Source organism: Pongo abelii, chromosome 14 (genome assembly GCF_028885655.2).
Source record: "Pongo abelii isolate AG06213 chromosome 14, NHGRI_mPonAbe1-v2.0_pri, whole genome shotgun sequence".
Taxonomy (NCBI): domain Eukaryota; kingdom Metazoa; phylum Chordata; class Mammalia; order Primates; family Hominidae; genus Pongo; species Pongo abelii.
The window spans coordinates 97437598-97458388 of NC_071999.2; positions in this window are offsets into that span (position 1 = coordinate 97437598).

The following is a 20791-nucleotide window of genomic DNA, read 5'->3' on the forward strand; positions in this document are numbered from 1 at the left end:
TCAATTGATCCTCCCACCTCAGCCTCCTGAGGTGCTGGGACCATATGCACATGCAGCCACGCCCAGCTAATTTTTGTAGAGACAATATCTCCCTATGTTGCCCAGGCTGGTCTCAAACTCCTGGGCTCAAGCAGATGGCCTGACTCAGCTTTCCAAAGTTCTGGAACTATACGCATGAGCCACCTTGCCCGGCCTACACACCGTACTTCTAATGTGTCTCCTGAGATTTCTAATATTGGCTTCCTTAAAAGTGAAAAAATAAAAATAAAACTCTAGCAAAATAATATGAGAATCTTTATGGGTTTTTGTTTTATTTTCCTCAAAGTCTTCTATAGTTTTTACACACACCTAATTTAACAGCATTTAAAAAAATCGTATTGTCTTTAGAGAGTCTTTCTAAAACATTCAACTCAATTTTCCTAGAAAAAAAAATTTTCTTCCAACTCTTATTGCATCAGTTTATGTAACATTTAATGCAATTACATAATTCCAATAACAACTAAATTAAACCGGTTTGAGAGCAAACATAACTGACATTTGGCAAGACCCCAACTCTGATTGCAGGGAGCGGAAAGCTAATGCATACTGGAAGGAAGCCTACTAATTCTAGTGTATACTCTGTGGCCTTGGGTCCGGATGTTTTGCGGAGGAAAAAGAGGAGTATGATTAATCTAGTAAGTATAAGAAAACATGTTTAAGCTAACTATTTTCTCATTTAATTTAATTAACTATTAGAAAAGTTAATCATGAAAACAATAGAAACATTTTAGCCTCGTCCTTCCTAAATGACACAGAGAAAGTTATAACAATGATATTCTTTACAAACCACATAATTTTTTAAAAACAAAGGTATATCTGAAACATCTTGGCTTAAACAAGAGATACTACAGGTCTAGGGCAGCAATATTAGAGCTGCCCTACTCCTTACTCAAATATGCAAGCTAATCATAGGCAAACCATAAATTAAACTAACATTGTGTCTTCTGTCCCCCACACCCCCAATTCCTCTTTGGAAAATCATTATTTGTATTCTCTTTCTCTCTTACGACTTCTTTTAATTCCATAATAAATATTTTAGAGCTGTTTCCTGGCTGGTCAAGTGCCCTTAATTCGTGACCTCCAAAATTCTTCCTCCTCAAAGTTCTCCCACATCAAAACTTAACTATTTGCTGTTGTAGTTCTTCAGATTCTGTTTTATGCTTGGTTAAAGTAGTTAAAAAGCTAAATTAACATGAATATTTCAATGGGGTTAATACCATGAATGTGTAACATATGCTCATGAGTTACTGTGTTACCCTACCAACAGATGAATTTTTGTAGGAATCTTAAGGAGATAATCTCTCGCCCAGAAAAAGCTGTGATTAATAGTAGGGATTTTAACAGATGCTCTGGAAGACTTAGGAGTTACAAGAGAATTTTCAATGACTGTACTTTTTAGCTCTCTTTAAAAATTAATACCACAGAAGCCAACTAATCATTCTAATGATTAAGGCTCTTAAAGTTTTTGCATCAAAGACATAAAACTATCTTTACCAAAGAAGCAGGGTAAATTTACAAGTTGCATCCAGAAGTCAAAAATATCTTTATTTTGATCCAGAAAGTTAGTCTCTGCATGCACGCACATGTATGTGTGCTCCTGTGTGTGGATGTATATTTTTGGCATGCTTGTTGAAGTATAAGTTTCCGATGGAAAAGGAGCATGCTATATATAATTTCCAGAGGAGTACTGATCTCATTTTAGGTCCGCGAAAGAGGTTATTCTTAATAGAATGGCTGGAGTCACACCCTGATTAATAGGCATCTGGGTAACCATAACCCACAAGCCACTGGCACCATGTTTCCCTCAAAAGTTAGAATTTGTCTGAAATCCTTCCTTTCTCCACTCCCTACCCCAAACTCCAAAAATCAGAGGTAGGAAACCTTCAGTCCTAGGTCATGCCCATTTAGAGCAAGCACAGTTAGATCTTTGTTATGTTGGAGATAATGTCTACGTTAATGGAGAATGTACATATCTTATCCCATGTATTCAGTAATTTGCAAGCATTCCTGAAGCTTTCTGTTTTCTTCCTTTAGCTTTCAAGTTTTGAGCTGCATTTTTAATCTAAGAAAAAAATGATTCTACAAATTTTGACTGAGACAGTATCACGTTTATGGTATGTCATCATTAACTCTTTAAAGTGGATTGTTTTCAAAAGTTTTTTTCCATTGTTTAATTATTTTTAGAATTGCCTCCAGCTTCTTACTTTTCCAATGTAAAAATATTTTTCATTTGTCCTTGTCCATCAGAAACTTAGAATTTAACAAGCATGCCAAAAATATGCATATGTGTATATACAGACTTTCTGGATCAAAATAAAATCAAGGGTTTTTTTTTTTGGTAGTTTTAAATATAATACTTGAATCCATCCTGCTTCTTTGGTAGATAGTTTTGTGGTATGTCATCCATGCAAGGAATTAAAAGTCAGTCCTAGTAATTAGACACCTACCAAAGTGTGCTTCTGAGTTATGTTACTTCCTAAGTTTTGAAGCCTTAGAGAAAGATTATACATTTCCCTCAGTGTAAACCACTAAAGGGAATAATAAAATTGGTGTTTTCTAAAGCCTCTTTTAAAATGTATTGACACTGTGGTTGATGGCCTGCTTACTAATGGTTTGTAAGCAAGGTTTGCAAAGATAGCTGATTATATACACAGTTCATTTTAGAAGACTATTAAAGGCTTTTGATTGGTAAAAGTGGTATGTTTCTAAAAATACTTAATTAGGGGTCTATCAATACAAAAAGACAGTTAAAAGCCTTGTTAATTCAGACTTCTGCATCCTATCAGGGTTGTTCTTGTCTCTGATTGTTTCCTTGAATAAATACATTAACCCTTGGAAAATCAGAGGATCCAATAGAAATAACATACTGCGTAATTATGACAATTAACTGACATGTTTCCATTTTTCCATAGCTCGTTTAAGTAATAATAAATTAACATCTACCAGAAAAAGATTACAATCTTAGACATAGTAGAGATTTTTCTTTCATGCACATACATACACCACTTAAAATGAATTAACTTTAAGAAGATTTAACTTAAATAACATTCAGAATTTTTGTTCTGTTTTTTTATCCTTTATGCCCTTATTTGGCAAAGAGAGGAGCTGATGTGAAGGGTAATAGGAAGACTAGAGTAGAATTGACTTTGAGTAAAATAAAGTTGTGATTATGGAAAAGAGGAGTCAATAAACCAGAATCTTTAGGTTGTGAAGAATCTAAAAAAGATGACTCCCTTATATTCTAGTTGAGAGAGGCAGCAAGTAAACAATAGATAAAAATATGAAATTAAATGGAATATTTTAAGATAAGTGCTTAAAAATTGTAGAACAAGGAGAAGGTTGGGGACATTTGCAGTTTTAAATGTATTCTACAAAGAACATGGGAAAACGGGACTTGGCTGCAATTATTGGGGTAGAGGTGGGGTGGGGGGGTTAGATAGAGACAGGTCCTGGTAAAAGAACCTCAAGAGATTTTTGGATGAGACCACTATGCTGTTAAATAAATAAGTAAAGAAATTAGTGTTCTCTGCTTTGGTCCTGCTTTCCTTTCACTCATCCATGGACAAATGCTGACATCTCTCTTAACCTCAGTTCTCTCTACAAACAATACTGAAATGATAGAAAATCAGTGAAGATCCATTTTTGGTACTTTTTTTTTTAATGTATAGACACATACAAAGAACCCCCGTATCCAGCATCATCTCACTGCAAGGTATTGTGCTGGCTGTTTTTCCTATATAATACTTACACACATGTACATCGTATGGACATTTCTCTTTGAAAACAAGCTGTTTATGTTATACATTTCTGTATCTTACTGAAATATTATTTGTTGAATTACATAAGATGTAAATGAATTCATTCATTCATTCATTATTGAATATTGGATTTAGCCAAAGGAAAAAAGAAAACAAAAAACATGTCCCATCATGCTCCAAAGGAAGACAACACCATATTCAATATAGAGCAAGTGTATCAGTTTAGAGGTGATTTTAAATTTTGTTATTTACTCTCGTAAATCTCAAACCAGGGAGAAAAGACTTTGTAAAAGAATAAGTTTCTCTTCTCCTTTGTGCTAATTGCGTAACTAGGTGCAAATGTATTTTGCTTCAAAAACACATAATTTGTTCAGTTCTGCATCTGCTGAATGTGTGTGTATGTGTGGTTGGGTATGTAGACATGAGGCTATATGGAGAGATCTCTAGTACTTTGACGGTAGAATGGACATGCTTATGGTGAAAATATTGCTATAGCATCTTTGATTACAATTTATTAATAGAAAATGGAATATTGCGAAACTGATTCAATATATATATGATTTAGCATCTATTCAACAATAAAAAGCTACATGTTGTAATCTTACAATATATTTTAACTTTCCATTATTATTAATAATAATAACTAATATTTATTGAGTCTTTGTATATACCTTTATGACACTCAGCCACTTACATATATTTTCTTCTTTAATTCTTAGAAATAATCAATGAAATACATATTAATAGTCTTCTGCTTTTATTTTATTTTATTTATTTGTTTATTTTTTTGCTTTCCGAGACGGAGTCTTGCTCTGTCACCCAGGCTGGAGTGTAATGGCGCAATCTGGGCTCACTGCAACCTCCGCCTCCCGGGTTCAAGAAATTCTCCTGCCTCAGCCTCCTGAGTAGCTGGGATTACAGGTGTGTGCCACCACACCTGGCTAAGTTTTTTGTATTTTTAATGGATATGGGGTTTCACCACGTTGGCCAGGCTGGTCTCGAACTCCTAACCTCGTGATCCACCCGCCTCGGCCTCCCAAAGTGCTGGGATTACAGGCGTGAGCCACCACGCCCAGCCTGTTATGCTTTTCAAAAATGAGGAAATTGAGAAATAGAAGGTTGTCCAGGATTATAGTAAGTAAAAGATCTAAAATTCCCACACTGATCTCTATGGCTGTAAATTTTATTCTTCAAACATTGGGCTATGTTGTGCCTTCCCTGCTTTCACAAAGAGCTATGGAAATGCCAGATATTTTATGAACCAGATATTTTAAGATGCGCCCAAGACTTCAGGAGAAACAGAAATAGATTACTTAATTTATGTTATATTCTCAATTTTCTATTATCTAGAAATGGCAGTGAGGAAATTCCTTGTCTTTTACTAGTAATCAGAACAATCGCAACTTTGCTGTTCTTTGGATATCTGTTGGAACTGAAGAAAGTTAGATTTTTTGAAATGAGTACATTTTTATTATTTTTTCTAAAGGTTTACTGAAGGAGGGTTTGATGCCTTGGAAATGTAAAGACTTAATTTTTCTGTAATATATTCATATGACAAATTTCGAATGACTAAGAATCCCATATAAAAGTAGTAATACCCTTCTACCTAGCTTGGCAGTTTTTAGATTTAGAAAACCACAAGATATTTCTGAAAAATGAAAATAAAAATGAAAAAAGTATACAGAGTGTTTTGAATCTCTAAGTCTCTAACTCTAGCTTAGCTGACGTTATTCGAATGTCATCTAAAATATATCAAATGTAATAGTGTCTACCTGTAAAGTACTGCTAAAATGTATCATTTAATCTTGTCTGAGACAAGTAATAGAAGCTGGAGGGGATCCAGCCTCTAGGGTCAAAGAAGGAATAGAACAAATAGAAGGGAGTTTTATGAAAGGTGGCCCCTGACATCTCAGCTTAGAGTCCAGTCACTCTTAGTTTCTTATAACACCTTTAGTCTCAACTTCACTTACCTGCTATTCCTTACAGATTTAGGACTGCCAGTGGTTAGTATACTCCCTGAAAAGGAAATATTCAAGAAACTCCTAGGTGGAACAGAATTTTACCTCTATATCGGTTTTTACCAGACACTGTTATGATTACTGGTGCTTTGCATTGACTTTTTTCATGCTGTTGTCCTCACCTGATTTCCACTGTTCTACAGGGGAGGGCAGGCCTTTTAGCAGGCGGGCAAGGTTGGGGGACTCTTCTCATCCTAACATCACCTTTGCATTCCCCATGACCCCAATTTGATGAACTAGATATAATTCACAGATAATGATTATTGATTTCTGTTTTCATGCATGCATATAATATGTGCTTATCACTACCCGTGTGTCAGCTTCTTCAATTAGATAATGCACTTAGCTTCACAAACACATACACGTGAATGAAAGGTTATATTAACACATCATTCAGTTGGTAAATGATTACAGTATAATCTGCTACAATTTTGTAAGACTATTCAGTGTTCTAGTCAACATAGTTGACTAGAAATGCTCATTTCTATCCCATATCTACTCGGTCTTTTTTAAATTAGAAAAAAATTTTTACATAATTTATTTTTTATTGGCTCAGATATACACATTTTTTGGCTACAGGTGATAATTTGATACATTCATATTAGGCCAATTTGGGATATCCATCACCTTAAATATTTATATTTTCTTTACTCTAGGAGTGTTTGAATTATTCCCCTGTATCTATTTTTGAAAGTACACGATTAATATTTTGTTTTGTTTTGTTTTGTTTTAAGATGAGGTCTTGCTTTGTTACCCAGGCTGGTCTCGAACTCCTGGCTTTAAGCCATTCTACCACCTCGGTTTCTCAAAGTGCTGAGATTACAGGCGTAAACCACCACACCTTGCCTTAGAATCCACTGATGTTAATTATAGTCACCCTACTCATCTATTGAACACCAGGTCTACCAGGTCTTAGTTCTGCAAAGTGTACATTTGTACCCATTAATGAACCTCTATTCATCCCCTCTTTTTTCTACCCTTCCTAGCTTCTGGTAAGCACCAATCTACTCTCTATCTTCATGAGATTCATTTTTTTTTTTTTTTGAGAAGGAGTTTAGCTCTTGTTGCCCAGGCTGGAGTGCAATGGCGCGACCTTGGCTCACCGCAACCTCCGCCTCCTGGGTTCAAGCGATTCTCCTGCCTCAGCCTCCCGAGTAGCTGGGATTACAGGCATGTGCCACCACGCCCGGCCAGTTTTGTATTTTTAATAGAGACGGCCAATTTTGTATTTTTAATAGAGATGTTGGTCAGGCTGGTCTGGAACTCCTGACCTCAGGTGATCCACCCGCCTTGGCCACCCAAAGTGCTGAGATTACAGGCATGAGCCACTGCACCTAGCCAGAGATTCACTTTTTTAGCTCCCACATATGTGTGAGAAGACGCAATGTTTGTCTATTGTACTTGGCTTGTTTCACTTAACATAATGACCTCCAGTTCCATCTGTGTTGCTGCAAATGACAAGATTTTAATCTTATTTAGGGTTGAATAATATTCCATTGTGTATATTTACAACATTTTCTTAATCTGTTTATCCATTGATGGACACTTTGTTTAATTTCATATTTTGGCTATTGTGAACAGTGCTTGTATTAGTCCGTTTTCACATTGCTATAAAGATACTGCCTGAGACCAGGTAATTTATAAACAAAAGAAGTTTAATTGACTCACATTTCCACATGGCTGTCGAGGCCTCAGGAAACTTCAATTATGGCAGAAGGCGAAGGGGAAGCAAGGCACCTTCTTCACAAGCTGACAGGAGAGAGAGAGCAGAAGGGAAACTGACACTTTTAAACCATCAGATCTCATAAGAACTCACTCACTATCACAAGAACAGCATGGGGAAAACTACCTCTATTATCCAATCACCTCCCACCAGCTTTCTTCCTTGACATGTGGGGATTACAATTCGAGATGAAATTTGGGTGGGTACACAGAGCCAAACCATATCAGTGCTATAATAAATATGGGAATGCAAATCTCTTTGATATGTTGATTTCTTTTCTTTTCTTTTTTTAGACAGGGTCTCACTCTGTCTCCCAGGCTAGAGTGCAGTGGCATGAAAATGGTTCACTGCAGCCTCAACCTCTTGGGCTCAATTGATCCTCCTGCCTCAGCCTCCTGAGTAGCTAGGACTACAAGTGCATGCCACCACACCTAATTTTTGTATTTTGGGTAGGGATGGGGGTTTGCCATGTTGCCCAGGCTGGTCTTGAACTCGTGGGCTCATGCAATTCACCTGCCTCAGCCTCCCAAAGTGCTAGGATTGCAGGAATGAGCCACTGTGCCCAGCCTAATTTCCACCAACAGTGTATTTACATTTCCACCAACAGTGTATGAGGACTCCCCTTTCTCCACATCCTCACCAGCATCTGTTATTCCCTGACTTTCTGATAAAAGCCACTCTAATTGTGGTGAGATAATATCTCATTGTGGTTTTTATTTGCATTTCTATGATTAGTGATGTTGAGCATGTTTTGTATACCTGGGGGCCATTTCTTTGTCTTCTTTTGAGAAATGTCTATTCAAATCTTTTGCCTATTTTTTAATCAGATTATTTGATTTTTTGCTATTGAGTTGTTTGAGCACCTTATGTATTCTGGTCATTAATCCCTTGTCAGATGGATAGTTTGTAAATATTTTCTCTTTTCTGTGGGTTGTCACTTTTTTCATTGTTTCCTTTTCTGTGCGAAGCTTTTTAGCTTAATGTATTCCCATTTATCTATTTTTGGCTTTGTAGTTTGTGCTTTTCAAGGTCTTAACACAAAAATTCTGTGTGCAGCCCAATGTCCTGTAGCATTTTTCCAATGTTTTCTTCTAGTAGTTTCATAGTTTCAGGTCTTAGATTTAAGTCTTTAATCCATTGTGATTTCATGTTGGTATATGGTGAGAGATAGGGGTCTAGTTTAATTCTACTGCATATGATTATTGTTTGCCTGGCACCATTTATTGAAGAGAATCTTCTTTCCTCACTGAGTGTTCTTGGTGCCTTTGTCAAAAAATGAGTTGGCTATAATGTATGGACTTATATCTGGGTCCCGTATTATGTTCCATTGGTCTATGTGTCTGTTTTCATGCCAGCTATTTTTTTTACACCATGATAGTTTGGTTACCATAGCTTTGTAGTTTATTCTGAAGTCAGGTAGTGTGATGCCTCCAGCTTTGTTCTTTTTGCTCTGAATTGCTTTGGCTGTCAGAGGTCTTAGGTGGTTCTATTTACGTTTTCGGATTTTTTTTTCTATTTCTGTGAAGAATGTCATCAGTATTCTGATACAAATTGCATTGAATCTGTAAATTGCTTTGGGTACCACTGTCATTTTAACAATATTAATGATTCTACCAATCAATGAGTATAAAGTATCCTTTTTTTGTTTCTTCTTCAATTTTTTTCATCAGTGTTTCATAGTTTTCCTTGTTAAGATCTTTCACATTTTTGGTTAAATTGCTTCCTAATATTTTATGTTCTTTGTAGCTATTGTAAATGGGGTTGCTTTCTTGATTCCTTTTACAGATTGATTACTGTTACTGTATTCAAAGACTGCTGATTTTTGTATGCTGATTTTTTTTTTTTTTTTTTTTTGAGACAGTCTCACTCTATTGCTGAGCCTGGAGTGCAGTGGTGCAATCTCAGCTTGATGCAACCTCTGCCTCCTGCATTCAAGAGATTCTCTTGTCTCAGCCTCCCAAGTAGCTGAGACTACAGGCACGTGCCACCACGCCCCTCTAATTTTTCTATTTTTAGTGGAGACAGGGTTTCACCATGTTGGCCAGAATGGTCTCAAACTCCTGGCCTCAAGTGATCTGCCTGCCTCAGCCTCCCAAAGTGCTGAGATTACAGATGTGAGCCACTGCACCCAGCCTTGATTGTATATACTGCAACTTTACTAAATTTATTTGTCAGTCCTAACCAATTTTTTGGTGAAGTCTCTAGGTTTCACTAAATACAAGATCAGGTCACTGCATTCAAAGCATATTGGACTTCTTCCTTTACAATTTGGTTGTTGTTTCTTTCTCTTGCTTAATTGCTTTAGGCAGGACTTCCAGTATTATGTTGAATAAAACTGGTGAAAGTGCATCCTTGTCTTGGTCCAGATCTTAGAGGAAAGGCTTTCAATTTTTCTCCATCCAGTATTATGTTGCCTACATGTTTGTCATATATAGCCTTTATTATTTTGAAGTATGTTCTGTCTATACAAAGTTTGTTAACAGTTTTTATTACAAAAGGATGATGAATTTTATTGAATGCCTTTTCTTCTTCTATCAAAATGATCATATGGTTTTTGTTCTCTGTTCTGTTAATGTGATGTATCACGTTTACAGATTTGATTATAGTGAATTATCCTTGCATTCATTGGATGCATCCCATTTAATCATGTAAATGGTCTTTTTAATGTGTTGAATTTGGTTTGCCACAATTTTATTGAGAATTTTTGCATCTATGTTTATTAGGGATATTGGCCTGTAGTATTATGTTTTTTTGTGTCCTTGGGGTTTTTTTGTGTGTTTTTTATATATATATGTGTGTATATATGTATATATATGTTTGTATATATGTATATATATGTTTGTATATATGTATATATGTGTGTGTGTGTTATATACATACACACATATATATGTGTGTGTGTGATATATATATATGTATATAACAGAGTAATGCTGGCCTCATAGAATATATTTGGAAGTATTCTCTCCTGTTAAATTTTTTTTGATGAGTTTGAGGAGAATTGCTATTATATCTTTTTTAAATATTTGGTAGAATTCAGTAGTGATGTCATCACATACTAGGCTTTCCTTTCGTGGGAGACTTTTTATTATCACTTTGATCTCATTACTGGTTTGTTAAATTTTTCTGTTTCTTCAGGTTTTAACCTTGATAGGTTTTATGTGTTTAAGAATCTATCCAAGTCTTCTAGGTCTTTTAATCTGTTGGCATATGATTGTTTGTAGTGGTCTCATAATTCTTTATATTTTTGTGGTCTCAGTTGTCATTTCTCCTTTTTGTGTCTTATTCCAATTATTTTTGTTTATTTATTTCTCTCTTTTCTTTTTTAGTTAGTCTAGCTAAAAGTTTATGGATTTTATCTTTTCAAAAAACCAACTTTTTATTTCATTAATTTGTGTTTTTATCTCAATTTTATTTATTTCTGCTCTGATCTTCATTATTTCTTTCATTCAATTTTGGGGCTTGGTTTGTTCTTGTTTTTCTAATTCCTTGAGGTACATCATTAGGTCATTTATTTGAAGACTTTCAACTTTTTTAATGTAGGCATTTATTGCTATAAACTTCCATCACAGTACTGCTTTTGCTGTATCCCATTGATTTTGGTATGTTATATTTTCATTTTTGTTGGTTCCAAAAAATTTTTAAATTTTCTTCTTAATTTCTTCATTGACCCATTGGTCATCTGGGAGCATGTTGTTTAATTTCTGTGTGTTTGTGTAGTTTCCAAGATTACTTTTGTTATTGATAGCTAGTTTTACTTCTTTGCAGTTAAAAAAAAAAGCTACTTGATATCATTTCTACTTTTTAAAATTTAATGAGACTTGTTTTGTGGCCTAAAATATGTTCCACTCTGGATAATGTTTCATGTGCTTATGGAAAGAATGTGTATTCTACAGCAGTTCGGACAAATGTTCTATGAATATCTAGTTTGTCTAGTGTGAGGTTTTAACTCTGATGTTTCTTTGTTGATTTTCTGTCTAGGTACTCTGTCCATTACTGAGAGTGGGATGTTGAACTCCACTATGACTGTATTGCAGTCTATATCTCCCTTTAGGTCTATTAATGCTTGTTTTATATACTTGGGAGCTCCAGTGTTGGGTACATACACATTTATAATTGTTATACCTTTTTACTGTATTGACCCTTTTATCATTACACAGTGAACGTCTTCTTCTCTTTTTACAATCTTTGACTTATAGTCTATTTTATCTGATACAAACAGAGCTACTCTTGATCTTTTTCGTTTCCACTTGCCTGGAAAAACTTTTTCCGTCATTTCTCTATGTGTTAGTCTATGTGTTTCTCTATAGGTAAGGTAGGTTTCTTGTAGGCAGCATATAGTTGGCTCCGTTTCTTTATCCATTCAGCTACTCTATGCCTTTTAGTTGGAGAACTGAGTCTATTCACATTCAGTGTAATAAATAAGGACTTGCTACTGCCATTTCATTGCTTATTTTCTGATTGTTTTGTAATTCCTCTCTTCCTTCTTTTCTTGCTGTCTTCCTTTATGGTTAAGTGATTCCCTGTAGTAGCACTGTTTAATTCATTGCTTTTTATTTTTAGTGTATCTATTATAGGTTCTTGCATTGTGGTTACCATGAGGCTTACAAAAACATCTTATAGATAAAACAAGTTATTTTAAAGAGATGACAACTTACATTACACACACACCACGAAACAAACAAACAAACAAAAGCTTAAACAGAAAACTCTACACTTTAACTTCATCCTTGTCACTTTTTGACTTTCACTTGTCTCAATTTGCATATTTTATAATGCCTATCTCTCTTAACTTGTTTCTGTAGCTATTATTGTTTTTGATAGATTTGTCTTTTAGGTCTAATATTAGAGTTCTGAGTCTATTGCACACAACTATAGTATTGGAATATTCTGAGGTTGTCTCTGTACTTAATTTTACCGGTGGGTTTTAAACCTTCAAAATTATTTTTGGGCATTAGTATTTGTTTTCCTTTTAGATTGTACAACTCCCTGTAGCATTTCTTGTAATATTGCTCTAGTGGTAATGAATTATTGTAGCTTTTGTTTGTCTGGGGAAGACTTTATCTCTCCTTCATAGTTGAAAAATAGATTTGCTAGAGAAAGTATTCTTGGCTGGCAGGATTTTTTTTTCTTTCAGGGCATTGAAAGTGTCATTCTTCCTGGCCTGTGTGGTTTCCCTTAAGAAGTCTACTGCCAGATGAATTGGAATTCCTTTCTATGTTATTTGCTTCTATTATCTTGCTGATTTTAGGATGATTTCTTTGCCTTTGACGTTTGAGTGTTTGATTATTACATGCCTTGGGGTAGTCTTATTTGGGTCAAACCTGTTTGGTGTACTCTGAACTTCCTGTACCTGGATATTTATATCTTTTCCTAAGTTTTGGAATGTTTTCTGTTATTATTATTTTTAAATTAAGCTTTCTACCCCTTGCTCTTGCTCAACTCTCTCTTGAACACCAACAATTATTTGGTGTTTTGAGGTAATTTTCTTTATCTTATAAGCAATCTACATTCCTTTTCATTCTATTTTCTTCTCTTCTGATTGTATAATTTCAAATAGCCTTCATTTAAGTTCACTTATTCTTTCCTCTGCTTGATCCACTCTGCTGTTGAGAACTTCCAATGTGTTCTTCAGTTCAGCAAATGTACTTCTCAGTTCCAAGATATCTGGGTTTTGTAATTATTATTATTTCAACCTGTTGGTTAAATTTCTCTAACACATTTCTGAATTGTTTTTCTACATTATCTTGGATATCACTAAGTCTTTCATACTGCTATAAATTTTTTATACTGCTATAATTCTTGGGGAGAGAGCTCACATATTGCTCTCTTGTTAGGGTCAGTCACTGGCTCCTTGCTTTGTCCATTTGGGAAGGTCATAGTTCCCTATTTGCTATCATTTCTTATGTCTTTGCATTGAAAAATTATTTATTTCAGTCTTCTCGTCTGTCTTGTTTTGATTTTTTAACAAATAAATAGGGTCTTGCTCTATCATTCAGGCAGGAGTTCAGTGGTACAATCATGGTTCACTGCAGACTCAGCTTCCTGGGCTCAAGTGATCCTTCCACCCCAGCCTCAAGAAGAGCTGATACTACAGGCACATGCCACTACACCTGGCTAATTTTCATTTTTTGTAGAGGCAGGGTCTCATTATGTTGCCCAAGCTGATCTTGAACTCCTGGGTTCAAGTGATCCTCCTGCTTTGGCCTCTTAAAGTGCTGGGATTACAGGCATGAGCCACTGTGCCCAGCCTTGTTTTGTTTTTTCATTGAATGTGTTTGCTTAGAGATTCTTCATAATTTACCTATTGAGTTTCTTATGTTTTCCCACACTAAGTCACTACCTCCTTTTTGGTGCTAAATGGTGCCCAAAGCCCAGGTTTGCCTCAGCTCTAGCAAGTAATCAGAACACTGCCCATTCAGAGTGGGAAAGGTCCCAGAGGGGATATCTGTGTAGTGTTGAAAGACTTGCTAGGGGTTTGTGCCCAGGGGACCTGTGGAACATACCCACTTCAGCATGGTGCTGCCGAACAGCCATTCTAATTTGGCCTCTCCTTTGGCTGAGCTACATAACAGAGTTTCCAGGGGTGGAGATGCTAGTCTAGCTTCCACCTTTTGCCACTGGCTGTCCTTAGAGATATATCTCTCTTCAGGCAATCATGATGCTTCCTGTGGTTTGAGGCATGGACAGGTCTCCTGCCAAAGAAAAGAGGGTGGGGAAGCTGCTTGTCCACCTCAATTTCACTTTTTCTAGTGTAGAAAACATGAGTCAAGGACAAGTTTTTGCACACTGGTGCCAGTCAGCTTGGGATAAAGAGTGTTGCATATGTGAAAATCTGATTCTCTCACAGTCTGGTTGGAGAGTTGTTGTTGTTGTTGTTGTTGTTGGTTGTTTGCTTGTTTTTACTTTTTTTTTTGTGACCCCAGGAACTGACTCACCTTCATATTTGAGTTCTGGGATATTCCTGGTGACAATCTCAGTGCTGTATATTTGTTTTTGGTTTTCCATGGGGGAAAGCAAAGCTGGCTTGTGTCTACACCACCATTTTTGAAGCTGGAAGTTTCCTGTTTTAGTTTTTATGTCAGGGATATGTGATACAATATATAGTGCCCTAGAAATTTAATGAATCAACCTATATCTAGCCCACACAGCTGAAACCCCCCATTGACCTACCTGTGAAGTAGTCACTCTGATATTAGAATAACTCAAATGACACATGGATAATGGAGGAAGGCAGCGTCTAATGCTCTTTAAGACAGAAAACTTTCTGCTCAGGGCCAGAGATGCTTTGGAAATCACTGAGCCTTCCCAGATAAAATGCGTTTTCTTAAGACCCATTCATGATACCAGTAATTTGTTCAGAGCTTCATCTTTGTTTCTGTTCCTCTGATTCCGAGTGTTTATATCCTGTTTATATCTTTCTGCTTCCCTGCCATTTTGATTATACCCCTTACCCCCAGCCATTATTAATATTTTATTCCTTGGTCTCAACTCACTCCTGATTTTGTAACTCAAAAGTCTGACAATCTTAACAGATTCTCATATCAGTATCCCAATCATCTCTTTATTCTGGTATTTTCTGATCTCTGGCATCCTACTGGTTCTTACCAAGGCTTCAAAGCTTCAAAGCTTACCAAGGCTTACCAAGCTTTGTATAATACTACATGAGTGTAAATTAAACCCAAATGTGTCTCCCATTTCAGATAAGATTATAAGACATATTTATTAAATATGTCTCTAAGGATACATTCATAGAATGGTAATTACACTCATAATTCTTTAGATAGGATTTTCATACTCATTAATTATTTCAACAAACAATTTTTGAGTACACACTTTGTGGCAATTATTTTAAGTGAACATGTATTAGACTTTTAAATAGTCTAATCTTTTTTACCAATATTAGGCACTAATCTTTCTTGAACACTGATTATTAAAATAACCAACTGCTACAGCTAATGTTCAATGAGGATCTAAACAATGTATATTAAAACATCCAGCTCACCTGGATAATGTAAGATGTCAGTCATCTCTTAACCATGTAATATTGCAAAAGAGAATTCCCTTGGCTAATGTTAGAGATTAGTCTTTTCTTAAATATTTGGTATCATAAAAGCCACCTCTTCTGACTGCTGGGCATTAGTAAGTAGTTTCTTAAATATTAACTGTGATGATCTGTCCATTCTGCTAATGACTCCTTAATTGCAAACAACACATAAAAGCCAGCAACAGCAAATATGTAAGAATTTAACTACATTGTCCTTGTGTGTATCTCATTAATCCCCGCCCTTCTGTTTACCTTGGGTTCTTACACTGATTTCTTCCTGCTTGCTGTTATTGCTGTTAATACTATTTTGAAATTGAGAAGTAACACACACAGAAAAAAAGGCATAAAGTACACCAATTATAACTGTGTAATGGTGACTTTCGTTTACATCTATGTAACCACTTAGAGCAAAATATAGAATATTTCCAGCACCCATCTTCCTAGGCTATTTTCTATACCCCATTCCCATCCTTTGAGCTCCATCTTCCTCCTTGTTTCAATATCCTGCTTGGGTTTTTATGACTCATAAGCTTCAGTTTTCCTCATCCTTTCCTATCTTGACTTGGCTTTAAATACTTTATTGGATAAATTTTACTTACGGCTCTTAATAACAGCTACCATGACATCCCAGCCAGAGAAGGAGAACAATTTGCTCTAAATATCTTGCAAGCAAGTGTTAACACTGGGCACATGTAAGCATGTATGGCTAAATCAAATATTTGCTTTTTAATTTATACCCACATAATTTTGGAAAATTCTTATAAACAAATATGTCAGACATAGCTGGTCTTCCTACTAACACAATGCCATTATGCATATATTCTCAGAGAACAAAGAAAATCATTCACATTCTCAAGGATGGTTTCTGTGACTTGGGTGGGTACTGATTTCTCTCTGGACAATTGCAGTACAGAGCTCCCACTTATTCTCCATAATGTTAATTGGTCCTTACAGTTTTATCATTTCAGACATGATTTGTCATTATTGTTCAAATTCAGTCTTGGTTTTACCTGGTCAAAACTTTGTAATATATTTATTTGTTTTGAACATGAGTATGTGAAAAATAAGCTGGTATATTAAAATTTACTGCCTGCATAGGGGAAAGGCTTAATTAACTGGTATTTAGGGGAACTGAGGTGCACTAGTTTGCAGAATTTATCAAATGTGTATTTCCTTCACTGTAGTCTCATGTAAATAATACTTCTGAGTTTTTATAATTTTATCAGTTTATTTATTCTTTGCACACTTTTAGAAATACAGCAATTGAACCTTCATAAATATTCCATCTGAACACATTGCTATCCAACTTTTAAAGTGCCCCCAGAAAGGCAAATTATTAAAGATATAAATAACCAATCACAATTTACACAAAATAAAAATAAATTTTCATCATCTTGATATACATAAAAATTATTAGGCTTGATGGTTAAGATGAATATTGGTACTTAAGTATAGTTTTGTGAAATAGTATGACAACTGTCAAATGTGTGTTATTTTGAGCAATCTTAAAGAGCAAATTATACAATCAATATCTTAAGTTGTTTCTAGAACTATTATCTAGCAGAATAAAGCCAGATGATAGGCTGAATCAACTTGTTTCTTCTGGGAAAACTGAAGTTAAATCCTACATTTGAAAGCAAGAATATTAAAACAAACAAGCAAACAAACAAACAAGAAAAACCTAAGAAGAGTTTAGCAAATTGAATGAAATTAACTAAAAGCAGTAATATTTGGCAATTTCTCTGCCCTGGACACTTCTTCTTGTTGTCTTTTATTATTTAAAAAAAATTTGTGGATTATCCAGGTGATCTCTACATAGCCCTTTTTCACTGCTAAGTGATTGAGAACAAATTCAATTTATCATGTCTAAACATGTCCGCTCCAGAGAATTTTTTTCAAACATAACACAGTCCCTGTGAGGAATAATTTTTCCACGATTAAGTATATTTGTTAGTTAAATTAAACTTCAACCCCAAATAGCAAAGATATAACAGCACTCTAATTACCAATGTGTCTTCCCAAACAAGGTTACTACAGTTTAAGGCATTAAGTTTTCAGAATTATTTCTGAAGGTTTTCTTTCTCTCTTTTTTTTAAACTTTATGCCCATAACTCCTTTATGAAGGAGTTGCAATATCCTGGGCCAGTTTCTCATTGCTTCCTTATGTGTTAATTAATAACATATATATGCAATAGAGATAAAAACAGGCACAAACACTTATCAAGATTAATCAGCTAATAGTAATGATTAATCAAACATTTTTATTTCATTCAAGAACTAAGTACCAGAGCTTGTCAGTCGTGATTCATATAAGTATGACCAGGGAATTTTTTGAAAAGGATTTTGGCCCCACTTCTTACCACCTAAATTAGAATATCTGCAAGTAAGGGTCACACATTTGCATGTTTCAAAGGCTCTTGGTTGATTGTAAAGTACAGCTGGGCTGGGAACCACTGAGTTAAGAACAAGAAATTGAAAATAAGCCATTTCCAATTTTGATGTTTCATTCTTCTGGTGAAAACAAATGAAAAACTAGTGAAACACTTTACCACGATGTACCATAACAGTATACTGCCTTTAAATGTTTAAATTCAAAATGTATTAGTTTTATAAAAGCCATACCACTTTACATATACTGACAGACATCAATGCATAGCAAACTTCCTTAAGGGTAGAGACTGTATCCTCTTTATTGTGACAAATAATACCTATTCTGTCTATTTTTCTTAATTAAATAATAATTATCCCCATCTGGTTCTACAGAGTACCACAGAAACGATTTCAAAGATATAAAGAGAGAGTAATTTTTTCAAATTGCTTCTTTATTCAAAACCACATACGTTCATTTTTCCCTCTATAATTTATAATTTCTTAATTCCAAAACCTTAAGTCTATCAGGTTAAATGATTATGGTCTTTGTGTTCACTATAAATTTATTGTCATTAGTAGCACCTTGGAATGCCATTTGTAGTGAATAGTTCATATATTCATGTTATGCAGGATTATCTACTACCATAAACAAAATGCAGATGTTCTAAATTCTAAATTAAGGACGTAAAATAACCTGCCATCAGAATAATAGTTGGATTAGACATTGGAACAAGTAACAAAAAAAAGGTTGAAGACATGAAACCTTCACCTTATTTGTGAAAGATTTGTGGTAATCCATAACATTCTGGAGTTCCTGAACTTTTCATGGACATGGGTTCTGTCTTATCCCTCCTTATATCTTTGACCAGTGCAACCATAGCAGACACATAATACATAATTGCTAAAGTGGACCGAATAGTTTCAATGGAAAACATAATTAATATGGGAGGACTAGACTGTGTCTTTTCAGAGATTTATAGATATATATTGTAAAAAATCCCAAATTTCATCATTGAATGTGTGTCATTGATTACTGTTTGCTACATTACAAAAGAGTCCAAAATGTTCTGGGTTTATAACCAGTTCATTTTCTGAACTCAACGTGGTGTTTAAATTTGTATTCCTTTTCCATAAAATACAAATGCTGTGGGAAAATAATACATAATTATAGGCATCTATGTTAAAAATGCCAATTCGCAAAAATATGAAATATACTTAATTGCTTAGCAAATTTTTAGACCCTTTGAATTACTATTTAAATTACATATAAATACAGGTTTAAAATAACACTAGAAGTTGTCTTTAACTTAGATTCTTGCATCATTCCCATGTTTTCACATCTGTAATGTGAATGTGATTATTGTTGTATTAGTTTCTTAAACCCTATAATTATGCTAAAACATAACATTGTAACTGAATTTGTCTTTCAAAAGTTCAACACATTTAACTCAGTTGGTACTGACATAGTTAAACAATAAAAGGTAGGAAATAAAATCCTCAATATTATTTACAGGGTCAATAACTTTTCAGATCTTCTTAATTCATAACATCTATAAGACCAAAACACATGGGTAAAAAGTAAAAAATACAGATATTCTCTATTACTTTCTATATATCATGTAAATTGAGGGCTATATAGAACTGCTCTGACGTTGAACTGAGCTTTTCATTTTATCTAAAACGTTCTGAATGTTCTGGATTGTGTAAAACAGTACTGTGTTTTAGCTGACTTGAGAAGGCTGTGTGTCTCACTTTGGCATTTCAGATTGCTTTATTTTTACATTCCTTGGTTGCAGAAGGCATTTGTTAGCAGTTCACATATTTTTGTGATCTTCAAAATCATAACCACAAAAGTCTTCCCTTTAGTTATCAAGTATACCCAAGTGTGGCCCCTAAAATCGGGGAAGATAGGTTTCTCACTAGTAGTGACTTCCAAAAAACATCAAGTTGGCTAAGCTTCAAATTCATTTGGGATTAAAAAGTTTTCAATTATTCTAATTACACTTAAGATAATTTATTAATTTTGAAAGGAAGTATGAGCGAAACCCTTAAAAATAAAATGCAACCTACTAATTCTGAAAGTTTCTGGAATTTCCAAGTCAGTAGGTTTACATGAATTTGCGTCTTCCAAAATCCTGATTACCATAAAAAATGTCTATACATTAAGAATTATTTCTTATACTGTAGTCACAGAAAATAGTTGCTTGTATGTCAGATTTCCACAGAAATGTTGTTAGATATCTAAAAACAGCTTTTTAAAGCTAGTAGTATTTCAATGTTGATTTTAATTGGAAGGAAACTAAGAGATGAATAACTCCTGCTAAGAAACCTGCATATAGGTGGGATTTCCCATGATTCAGAGAGTGTGATGAACAGTCTTACTCACAACATCCCCCCGCCTCAACCATTCTAATTTAAAACAGAAGATAAAGTTTTAAAGAAAAAGGCATTGACATATTAGTCAATGCCGACCAAAAGTAACGTAAAATTAGACTTGTAATAAAATTAGCAGTGTTTTCCTCTTTGAAAGGTTCATAAATGACTATATTACAGAAATATTAGATATTGTAAAATTTCATATTTGGCCATTTATTTTGATTTACACAGCAAGGAATGTCTAGAAACTAGACCCTTAATAAAAAAAAGAGTAGCAAAAGCAAAACTTTAATCCACTATTTTTTATGTCATCACTAGTTTGACAATTGGATTTAAGCAAAGCATGATAAAATGAGTCAAAAAGACAGTAAATGACAATACTGTCAAGGTTTGAATGTCAAAAATTTTAACATTGGGGCATTAAAGACATCCTCTGGTAATGTGTGTTTTACAGTTGACT